Consider the following 12,767-nt stretch of genomic DNA (forward strand, 5'->3'; position numbering starts at 1 on the left):
AACAACATGGATATAATCTGTTAGTGGCGATTTGAGAATTAGAAGGAAAAAAAGACAGAAACAAGTGATACAGTAAAAGCTGGCATTGGGTGGTCTGCAGGCTCTGCTGGAGACACCGCAGCACTGCCTAACCAGTGTTGGTTTAATTTATACACAAGCAGAAAAGCTCTGGCAACAACTTTGTTTCATCAAATATAGAAAAAAACATGGAAATTGGGAACTAGGTCAGCTGATGTCCATATGAGGCAGCTTGCAGGCTGTTTTTCTCTGCACATACTGTCTTCTATACAAGGTGAGGCCCATACAAACTGTCCAAGAGGAGGAATTAAGGAGGGGCTGCACTTCACTCCAGTCTCTATCAGTTAGCTTGAGATAGACATGCTTAAGTCTATGTCATTGGCTTCTACTGTCATGGCTCTCTATATTTTGGAAAGATTTTGGCTTTACTGAACTATGTATAGCTTGCATCTGTCAGCCACATCTTTGTGCCCCTCTAGTGTACATAGTTCAATTCTGAACTTTGGTTGGCTCCTGAGGTGGAGATATTTGCACTAGGTTTTCATCACTATTTATTTATTAAGAACATACTTTGTATGAATACATCATGTGTTGGTACCATCTTTTCCCTCCTTTCTGCCCCTTTTACAGAGGAGACCCTCCTCAGTGGGGTTGCAGGTATTCCCCATGGGATTATGGGTTATGCACTGTGGGAGCAGCAGTTAGTTATTGGGGGGAAGCAATGCGTCTGGGCATGACATCCCAATCTGTGGTCCTTACTATCTGTCTTCCCCCTTTTCTGCAAAATTCCCTGAGCTTTGGTGGGTATGATTTAAGTATACTTTAGGGATAAGCTCTTAGAAACTTCTGCATTTCTGCTTTGGTATTGAATACCCTCAGCATCTGTCTCCTTCACCCTGTCACTGATTGTCAGGCTTACCATGGAAGCAGCACTTTTGCTTGCCTCGCCATTTCCTCTGTGGTATTGCTTGGGCCTTGTCTGAAATGAGAGGGGTGGTTTATCTCCTTGGGTCTCACTACCTTTTGAAAAAGGAAAAAAAAATCTTCAACAGAGTGAAGTCAGCATAGGTTAAACTGGATAAGCATTATTAATTTAGGGAGATTGTTTGATGGAAGTATCCCCTTCCTTTAGCCAAAGACTAATGGGAGCTTGACACTAGAGAGCATAATCTTTGTCTCCATAAGATACAGACCTGGTTCCCAGTTCCAGATATGGGAGTCTTTCCACTGAGCAGATAGATCTCTTAGCCAATCAGAAAGCCATTGCTTACCCACCAAGGCTATGTGCCACCATGGCACTGGTGTGTACTTTGTGTCAGGCTGGCTGTTTATGAGAAGTTTAGATCCCTGCTTGCTCACACTGTTGTTGGCCACTTTTTCCCAACTCATGTAGCATTTTCCAGCACTAGATGGGCTAGCTGTCTGGGGACTGGCTCTCTTCCAAATTCAACCCAGTTCTCTCTGTTCTGTGCCAGCAGAATATGGTATCTTCAGCAACAGGGTCTTGTCTTTTATCTTTTATCACAGGTGGGTAATCAAGTGCTTTGACAGAGGGCTGTCTTTTGGGGGGACTTCGTACATCTCTCTGATCAATGGCTCAATGTGGGTAGCACCTATTTCTGCCACTGTGACTTATAGGTAATCAACAACATTTTTTTAAGGTTAGGCTTCATTATGCCTTCTACAGTGTCCTTGTTTTGGTGTGACCCCTTCGCCCATACTTCTGTTGAGGGTCCTATCTTTTTGTCTACCTTCAAGGACAAAGGTTTCTATGATACCAGTTCATTTTGGGTTTATTTTCCCCCCCTTTTTCTCCCCCTTTCCCCAAGCCCTTCCATACCCATTGTCTGGGCCTCAAGTTGCATGTCTGGTATTCCAATAACTCCATGTGATCCAGGTTAGGAACTGTTCGTGGGAATGCAAACTTGTACAATTACTATGGAAATCAATATGGAAATTCCTGAAAAAAAAAGATGAACATAGAACTACCAAGAGACCCAGGTATTCCCTTACTGGCCATTCACCCTCAATGGTCCACACTTCACTCAGAAATACTTGCTCAACAATGTTTATAGCTGCTCAATTCATAATAGCTAATAACTGGAATCAACCCAGCTGACTATCAATGGAAGAATGCAGAATGAAACTGTGGCACATATACAAAATGGACTTCTACTCAACAGTAAGCAAAAATAATACAATGAAATTTGTAGAAAAATGGATGGACTCAACACACAGTCACAGAATGATGAATGCTGCAAGTTCTCATCCATCTGTGGTTCCTAATCAACACTGACTTTTTTTTTTTTAAGAAGTGCTTTTATTTTTTTTATTTTTTTTTCCTAATGAGTTGGATATATTCAATTATTTACTTTTTTAAAATTTAATTTATTAGTTTTCTTTTCAGCAAATACAGGCAGTTTGGTACCATTGTTTAGGCTCATATATGATCTACCCCTCCCATTGGACCCTCCTTGTTGATGTAAATGGGTCCTGCATTGTGGAGTTAGCCCACAGTTATTGGTACAATAAATGTCTCTGCAAATCATGACCCAACATGTGACTCTGACATTCTTTCCGCCCCCTCTTCTGCAAAATTTCCCTGAGCCATGTTGGGTTCATTTTTGGTCTGCTTCAGTGCTGAGGAGTTGGGTGCCTCTGAGGCTCTGGCTCTCTGATTTGGTAGGAGTTGATTTTTCTCAGTGTTGGTCTCCTTCCCCTTTGTGCTGGTATCCGATTCACAGGAAAACATCACCCTTGCTTGTTTTGCCAATTGTCCTTGGTGTCAGTCGGGCCCCTTTTGAGGTATGGTGGGGCAGCTCTCTCCTGAGGATCTGCATCTATCTGAAAAAGAGAAGCAGATTGTCCAATGGAGAGTAAGTTAGCACCTGGAAAATTGAGATAACACTTACTTTTTTGATAGTGAGTTTGATAGGTGTAGGCCCTCTTGTTCTCCATGATTAATGGTAGCTTGATATTGGAGAGTAGGCTTGTGTTTGGGTATGGTTAGAACTTGTTTCCCAGCTTCTGCTATGGGTCTCCTACCACTGAGGGGATCAGTTAGCCAAATCAAGAGCAGTTAGTTCCTCACCATGGCTGTGTGCCACTATTGCACTTGTGTTGGCATCACATCAGGTTATTTGTTGCTAAGTAGGTTAGACAATGAGTTGCTTGGACAGATATTGGTCATTTCCCCCAGTCGCCCATGTAGCACTTTCTGGCACTAGACACGCTGACTGTCTGGGGACTGACTCTCTCCTGGCTTCCAGCCATGCCGTTCCATTTTAAATGTCAGCTGCCTATGGAATCTTCAGCAATAGGGTCTTACCACTGGCCTTTGGTGGGTCATCAAGTACTCTGACAGAAGTCTGTCATTGTTTTGGGAAACCTTGTAGGTTTCTCTGATCAAAAGCTCATTGTGGATGGTAGCCCCAAGCTGGAAGTGGGGATTACAGGTCAGTGCCCACTAAGAAATTGAGGAAAAACATAACTAATATACATCAGTTAGAGAGAAAAGAGATAGAGGGGAGAGGGGGAGAGTGAGGGAGGGAGGGAAGATGTAGAAGATTTAGATTAGTCTTGATCCTATCCTCTCCAGGGTCTTGTGGTACAGGTATTTCCTATAAGGGTCTAGTGAAGGTTCAGCCATTTGGTCTGTCTTTTAGGAAGTGGAATTTTATGGAACCATTGCCATTTGTGTCCAGATTACTGTTTTCCACCCTTCGATGCCCTCCCCGCCCTCCCCATCCATCCTATTGTCTAGTCCATGAGGTGCTTGTTGGGTATGTAAGGTATCTTGGGTAGAGTCAGGTTAGGTGTTGTAGATCAGTGAGACTATGTGTTGATTTTTTTTCTGTGATTGCGTAAGTTCACTGACAATGATCTCTTTGTGTCATTTTTTCTTACTGCTGTATAGAATTCCATTGTGTAGATATACCACATCTTTGTTATCCATTCTTCTAATGATGGACATCTGGGTTGATTCCACCATTTTGCTATTATGAATTGAGCCGCTACAAACATGGTTGAGCAAATCTCTCTGGCCTGTGGTTTGAAGGTTTTAGGGCAGATGCCCAGTAAGGGTATAACTGGGGTTGTTGGTATTTCTATAGTCTGCTTTTTCAGGAGTCTCCATATTGCTTTCCAAAGTGGTTGTACCATCCTGCATTCCCACCAACAGTGAATGAGTGTCCCTGCTTCTCCACATCCTCGGCAGCATTTATTTTCATTTGAATTTTTGATGTTGGCTATCCTTATTGGGGTAAGGTGGAATCTCATAGTTGTTTTAATTTGCATTTATCTGATGATTAGGGATGATGAACATTTTCTTAAGTGTGTGTTTTCCATTTGTATCTCTTCCTCTGTGAAATGCCTGTTCAACTCTGCGCCCCATTTAGTGAGTGGGGTATTTGTCTTCTTATTTGTTTAGACTTTTGAGTTCTTTGTAAATTCTAGAGACTAGGCCTCTATCAGTTGGATAACCTGCAAATATTTCCTCCCATTCTGTGGGTATTCTATTGGCTTTGCTTATTATATGCTTGTCTGTAAAGAAACTCTTCAGCTTCATATGATCCCATTGGTTGAGTGACTGTTTAACAACTTGAGCCACTAGGGTTTTGTTCAGGAAGTCTTTTTTAATTTCTATATCAAGTAATTACCTCCTAAATTTTCTTCCAGTAGCATTCGAGTTTCTGGTCTTATGTTGAGGTCTTTGATCCATTTGGATTTGAGTGTAGTGCATGATGAAATGTGTGGATCAAGTTTCAGTTTCTTGCATTTTGTTATCCAGTTTGTCCAGCACCATTTGTTGAAGATGCTGTCTTTTTTCCAGCCCATATTGTTCGGGCCTTTTACGAAATTCAAGTAGCTATAGTTGCTTGACCCAAATCCGGGTCCTCAAGTCTATTCCATTGGTTTATAATCCTGTTTTTATGCCAGTACCATGCTATTTTTATTTATTTTTTTAAAATAATTTTTTATTTATTTATTTGAGAGCGACAGACACAGAGAGAAAGACAGATAGAGGAAGAGATAGAGAATGGGCATGCCAGGGCTTCCAGCCTCTGCAAACGAACTCCAGATGCGTGCACCCCCTTGTGCACCTGGCTAACGTGGGACCTGGGGAACTGAGCCTCGAACCGGGGTCCTTAGGCTTCACAGGCAAGCGCTTAACCGCTAAGCCATCTCTCCATCCCCCATGCTATTTTTATTACTATGGCTTTGTAGTATAGCTTTAGATCAGGTATGGTGAAGCCACCAGAGGTATTTCTTTTGCTGAGGATATGTTTGGATATGAGTGGCCTTCTGCCTTTCCATATGAAATTTGAGATCATTTTTTCAATCTCCGTGAAGTACACTGTATGGATTTTAATTGGAATTGCCTTAAATCTATATATTGCCTTTGGTAGGATTGTCATCTTCACAATGATAATTCTGCCTATCCAGGAGCATGGGAGGTCTTTCCATCTTCTCAAGTCCTCCTCAATTTCTTTTTTGAGAGTTCTTATATTTTTGTTGTATAGATCTTTTAATTCCTTTGCTAACGTTATTCCAAGATATTTTTTTTTTTGTGGCTATTGAAAATGTGACTATATACTTTATTTCTTTTTCTGTATCTTTGTCATTTGCATACAGAAATGCTACTGATTTTTGTGCATTGATTTTGTATCCTGCTACTTTGCTATAGGAGTTAATCACCTTCAGGAGTTTTGGTATGGAGTCTCTTGGGTCTATTACATATACAATCATGTCATCTGTGAATAGACATAACTTAACTTCTTCTTTTCCAAATTTTATCCCTTATATTTCCTTCTCCTGTCTTATTGCTTGTGCTAGGACTTCCAGAACTATATTGAAAAGCAGAGGTGAGAGAGGCCTTCCTTGTCTTGTTCCTGATCTCAAGGGGAATTCCTCCAGTCTCTCTCCATTAAGTATTATTTGGACCTTTGGAGCTTTGTATATTGCCTTTATTATGTTAAGATATAAGCCGGCCATGCCAATTCTCTCCAATTTTTTGATCATGAAGTGATATTGTATCTTGTCAAAGGCCTTTTCTGCATGTATCAAAATGATCATGTGGTTTTTATATTTAAGCTTGTTTATGTGGTGTATTACATTGACAGATTTTCATATGTTGAACCACCCTTGTGTTCCTGGGATAAATCCCACTTACTCAAGGTGGATAATGCTTTTGATATGTTGTTGGATTCGGTTTGTGAGTATTTTCTTCAGGATCTTTGATCTATGTTCATTAGGGAAATAGGCCGGTAGTTTCCTTTTCTTGTCGCATCTCTGCCTGGTTTTGGGATTAGGGTGATACTAGCTTCATAGAAGGAGTTGGGTAGCTTTCCCCGTTCTTCAATTGTGTGGCACAATTTTAGAAAGATTGGTGTGCATTCTTCCATGAAGGTTTGATAAAATTTGGCTGGGAATCCATCTGGTCCTGGACACTTCTTTTTTCGGAGGTTTTTTATTACTTTTTCAATCTCTAGGAGTATGATGGGTTCATTGAGGTGATTAATCTGCTCTGAGTTTTGCTTTGGTAGATGACATGCGTCCAGGAATTTACCCATCTCCTCCACATTTTTTAGTTTTGTGGAGTAGAGGTTTTTGTAATAAGTCTTGATGATTTGCCGATTTCACTTATGTCTGTTGTGATCTCTCCTTTTTCATTTTGAATTTTGTTAATTTGGAGTCTCTCCTTTTTTTTTTGCTTGATCAAATTGGCCAGAGGTTTGTCAATCTTGTTTATTTTTTCAAAGAACCAGCTCTTTGTTTTGTCAATTGCCTTAATTGTTTCCTTGGTTTCCAATTCATTAATTTCTGCTCTGATTTTAATTATTTCTTTCCTTCTGGATCTCTTTAGGTTGGATTTTTCTTGTTTTTCCAATGCCTTTAGGTGGATGGTTAGGCTATTGATTTTGGATCCTTCTGTCTTTTTTATGAAGGCATTGAGTGCTATGAATTTTCCCCTGAGGACTGCCTTCATTGTTTCCCATAAGTTTTGGTATGATGTGTTCTCATTGTCATTCAATTCCAGGAATTTTGCAATTTCATTTTGTATTTCATGAACTATCCATTTATTGTTTAAGAGTGTGCTATTCAGTTTCCTGTTGCTGTTGGGGTTCTGGTTGGTTTTTTTGTTGTTGATTTCTAGGCATATTGCATTATGATCTGATATCATGCAGGGAATTATGTTGCTTTTCCTAAATATGTGGAGGCAGTCTTTGTGACCCAGTATATGGTCTACTTCAGAGAATGTTCCATGGGCTGCTGAGAAGAATGTGTAGTCTGTGGATTTGGGATGGAAAGTTCCGTAGATGTCTGTTAGGTCTAAGTGCTCTATGGTTTTGTTGAGCTCTCTTACTTCCCTGTTGAGCTTCTGTTTGGATCATCTGTCTATTACTGATAATGGTGTGTTAAAGTCCCCAGCTATGATGGTGTTGGTGGTTATTTCTGTTTTATTGTCAAGTAGGTTTTGTTTTATGAACTGTGGTGCCCCTGTGATTAGTGCACACAGATTTATGATTGTAATATCCTCTTGATGGATTGTTCCCTTTATAAGTAGGAAGTAGCCTTCTTTGTCTTTTTTGATTGTTTTTGGTTTGGAGTCAATTTTATGTGATATTAATATAGCTACACCTGTACACCTGCTTGTTTCTTACTCCCATTTGCTTGGAATATTGTTTTCCACCCTTTCACCCTGAGGAGGTTTCTTTCTTTAGTGGTAAGGTGGGTTTCTTGAAGGCAGCAGATTGACGGGTCTAATTTTTTGATCCACCTTGTTAGCTTGTGTCTCTTGATGGGTGAATTAAGGCTATTAATAATTAGGGTGATGACTGTGAGATTTGATTTGATCCCTGCCATGTTGTGGTGGTAGAGGTGTGTTGGCATTTCCATGGACTTTGATGTTTTTTCTGTGTACTCTGGGTTTGGTTGCTGTGATCTGCTTCTTGTTGGCATTTGTGTTTGGTTATTTGTTTCTTCTCTGTGGAGAATTTCCTGGAATACTTTCTGTAGGTTTGGTTTTGTGTTCATATAATTGTAAAGCTGAGTTTTGTCAGGGAAAGTTTTTCTTTCACCATCTATTATAAGGGAGACTTTGGCCGGGTAGAGTAGTGTGGGTCGGAAGCCATAGTTTCTTAGAGTTTGGAGAGTTTCATTCCAGGCCCTTCTAGCTTTCAGGGTTTACATTGAGAAGTCTGAAGTAATTCTGATGGGGTTTCCTTTGAAAGTGGTATGCTGTTTTTCCCTAGCTGCTTTTAGGATTTTCTCTTTCATATCAACATTTAGAGTCTTAATGATAATATGTCTTGGGGAGTTTCTCCTTTTCTAGTTGGTTAGGAGTTGTGTTTGCTTCTTGTATCTTGATGAGCCTTTCTTTTAAAAGACAGGGGACGTTTTCTTCAATTATTGTGTTAAATAAGTTCTCCATGCCTTTGGTCTGTAATTCTTCTCCTTCTGGTATTCCATTTATTCTGATATTAGGACATTTAAGTGTATCCCACAATTCCCTCATGTTCTGTTCACATTAGCTTTTGAACTTACTGAAATTTTTGGACTCTCGAACTGTTTCTTCCATCCTGTCTTCCAGATCAGAGTTTCTATATTCCAGTTTGCTGACTCTATTCTTGAGAGCCTCTAGTGAGTTTTGGACTTGTTCAATTAAGTTTGCATTTTCTACTACTTTCCTATGTATCACTTCCATCAATCTGTCCAGCTCCCTTTTCCCATCATTTTCTGATTTTCTTGATGATTCTTGGAAATCATCCTTGCATTTCTTTATGTTTTCATTTAGTGTGGCCAGCTGTTTTTTAAGTTCCTCTTTTTTTTTTTCACTCTCCCTCAACTCTCTTAGCTCTCTTTGAATTCCTTCCAGTGTCTTATCATATTGCTCTAGCTTAGTGATGGTAGCATCCACACGATTATCTGTCCTTTGTAGTGTTCCTGCAAGTTCTAGCAGTAGGTTGGTCAGGGTTGCATTGCTCATAGCTTCCACTTGTTGTGTTGAACCTAAACACTCTTCTATGTTTTGGTTAGATGTAATCCTTGTTGGACTGGGTGATCTGTCTGGATTTTCTTGCATTTTAGTTTTCATGTTATTTCTTCTGTGCTGTGGTCTACCCATGTCAGTGTATGGGCACGTAGGTGGGTGTAGCAGCCTGGGATCTAGCTTAATGAGAATCCAAGGCAGCCTGGGACAGTTGCAAGCAGCCTGGGTTTTTGCTCTCTCTTGCCAATGCCGCCTATCTATTGCCTGACAGGGGTGCCAAGTTGCCTGAATTCTCACCCAGTAATGCACCAAAGCTGCCTGCCTTTGAGTTTGAAAGGGGACGGAGTTACCAAGCCCTGAAGCTGCCCAAACTCTGGCTGGGAACACTGGGACATGAAAACAGTCCATGCTCTCTGGACTCAGGGGAGTGGGGGGATGGGTGGCGATTCATAGGTAGGTGTTGGAGCCTGAGTTGGTGCTAGTGACTCAGTGTGGACTTGTGTCACCCTTGCTGTGGGACTGGGCCCACTGAACATGCAATTGTAGCGCAGAGGCAGCTGATGCGGGCATGGGATCATGACACAGCAGAGGCTGGCTGGCAGGTAAGAGATCCGAGCACAGCAGCAGTGTGTCTGGCAGCCACCTAATCCCGGCAGAGGTGGCCCCGCTGGCGTGTGAACCGAGCACAGCATGGCTGGCCATCATGCACAATCAGAGCACAAGGGTGGAGATCCCCACATCCACTCAGCGGGCTGGTGGGCACATGATCGGAGCAGAGCCTCGTGGTGTGGGGCGCCTGGTGCAGGGCGCGGCAGCTGTATTTGTGGTTGTAGACTCCCCACCTATGGAGGGATGCGTGCTTCCCTGTTTTTCCCCACTCTGTGCCCTCCCACTGGCAAGAAGACCCTGATAATCCTTAATTTCTTGCCTCTCTTTCCCCGGTATCTACAGCGCAGCTAGGCAGTCGCCACTTTGGCCAGAAGTCCTATTTTTTCCTTTTTAAAAATGTCTTATTTTTATTTATTTATTTGACAGAGAAAGAGGGAGAGAGAGAGAGAATGAATGGGTGCACCAGGGCCTCCAGCCACTGCAAATATACTCCAGACACATGTGCCTCCTTGTGCATCTGGTCCTGGGGAATCAAACCTGTGTCCTCTGGCTTTGTAGGAAAACACCTTAACTGTTAAGCCCTCCCTCCAGCCCAACACTGACTTTTAACAAATCAATTATCACCAATGATCTTGTGTGGAGAGTGATGTTGAACTATGTAGTTTTGATGCATTGGGGTAAAACAGAAAAGAAAAAAAATAGTACTCACCTTAAAATTGATGGATCTTATTTCTATGTGTTAAAGGGGACTAGATAGGATAAAAAGTTATTGTGATGACAGTTAGAAAACGTATAAAACTAACAGAAAGTAAAATCTGCATTTCTCAACAGTAGACTTAAATGAGGAAATTATTTCAGTACCTGCATAAAGAAGAAAACCTCACCAAAATACATTTTAGAGTGGCTATAGGAGCGACTTCAGTATGGCTCACCTCACCTCAGTGATGTAGTTACCCCCAGATATATATATATATATATATATATATATATATATATATATATATATATATATATATATATATATAAAATATGGCTTCACAGGCAAGCACCTTAACTGCCAAGCCATCTCCCCAGCCCACAATACATTTTTAAGTGTAACCTGTGCCTATGTAGCCACACATCCCTACATGCCTGAGATTTGAAAATAAGGGGCAAGATAAACCCAGCTACTTCAAGAAACATGACACTCTTGTCCTAAACCCTGACCCTGTCTGGAAGGACATATCAGGGCTCTTCTCTTCATCCTATGGGTCATAATGAGGTCTGGGCTTTTCACTCTGTGCCATTATGATCTGGTTCAATAGACTTAAACAGCACTATGACATTACCCAATCCAAGGGAAATTTAGTGTTTTTTAAGTATTTATTTATTTGCAAGAAGAGAGAGAGAGACTGAGAGAGAGAATGGGCACTGTAGGAGCTCTAGCTGGTGCAAACAAACTCCAAATGCATGCAACACCTTGTGCATCTTGTTGTATGTGGGTACTGGTACATCAAACCCATGTTGTTAGAGTTTGCAAGCAAGAGCCTTAACTGCTGAGCCATCTTTTCAGCCCTAAATTTTACCAATATGAGAGATTCATACTCTGAACTATTTAAATCTCTGGTTTTCCTTCTCTGATTCTTCTAAATATTTCAGTATTTTCTAACAATATTCATAAAAACTCATGTTCTATAATGTGGTAAACTAATTATTAAAATAACTTGCCATCTATAATGAAAATTTGAGGTATTTTTCTATGAGAAAATTCATAACTCATATTAGCATTTTAAATATTCTAAGACACAAAATTAAAAATCTACTTACTTACATGAGAAATATGAGTATTTGCATTATAAATAAAATAGTTTCTGCACCTATGTGTACATCTTCCTTGCAATTACTTATTATTCCATGACTTGATTTCATCTTTTGAAGATAAAATCCAGTAAGACAGCTGGAAAGTCTATCATTGATTTCTGTTTACTTATGTTCTATTTTTCTTTTTTTTAAATTGTACCTGATAACACCCTTTTTTAAATTTTTAATTATTTATTTATTTATTTTTGATTAGTTTTCTATTAAGCAAATACAGTCAGTTTGGTACCATTATTAGGCTCATCCATGACCTGGCCCCTCCCCTTGGCCCCTCCTTGTTGAGGTAAATGGGTTATGCATTTTGGAGTTAGCCCACAGTTATGGGTACGATAAATGTCTCTCTCTGCATATCATGACCTAATATGTAGCTCTGACATTCTTTCTGCCCCCTCTTCGGCAAAATTTCTCTGAGCCACTATTTTTCTATGTACTTAGTGTCCAATAAATTCTCTCAGTCATGATGGCACCACAAATCCAAAATGTGACAGCCCCAGTGTGTGAGTATTCTTGAGGTAAAGGGCTTCACAAGTGACTTGTAGTGTCTTGAATTCACTTCTTTTCAGACATGCTCTGATGCTTCCAATAAATGTGAGGACAGAGTTCCTTATGATGCAACCCTGTGATGAACAACTCAAGTTCTAAAAAGTGAATTGAATACATTAGCACATGTTTTTCTCAATCAAATGATAAGGAATTGTAACTTTAACCTTCATAAGAAGTGCTTGGAGATTAACTTTATCTCTACTACCTCCAAGAAAATATTCAATTGGCTCTGAAATCTGAACATTTGGTTTTACATGGTGACTGAGCTTCCATCCCCATTATCAATATCAAGGACAGTCCAGAAGTTGCTGTTGGCAGCACAGCACATTTCTCAGCTGTGTTCATGTTCAGTGAGTGCAGAACTCAACAGTGTATGAGCTATGGCAAGGGAAGAAGGAAGACCAAAAGCTGATAGAGGAATAGGTGAGCATTGAACCTTGGTCAGCTATCTCAGCAGCAAATGTCTTGTTTTGCCTTGTGTAATATATTGGCATTTGGTCTTGCAGAGATGTTTTTGAGTTCCTTATGTGGGGAACACTCTCCCAACTTTGCACATGTCTTATCTACGTGCCTTCCTCCATAGACTAGAAGATAATGTGGATTTCAAGTGAAAGAGAATGAGAATATAATGACCATTTTTCACTTTTCATTCTTTTGCCTTATGGAGAAGAGCCTCTCTGTATAGGTCATAATAATAGGTTCATCAATGACTGTCTTGTGGCTAAAAGATACTATTTTGAACAGATGT

The sequence above is a fragment of the Jaculus jaculus genome, chromosome 9, assembly GCF_020740685.1.
Source record: "Jaculus jaculus isolate mJacJac1 chromosome 9, mJacJac1.mat.Y.cur, whole genome shotgun sequence".
NCBI classification, from domain to species: domain Eukaryota; kingdom Metazoa; phylum Chordata; class Mammalia; order Rodentia; family Dipodidae; genus Jaculus; species Jaculus jaculus.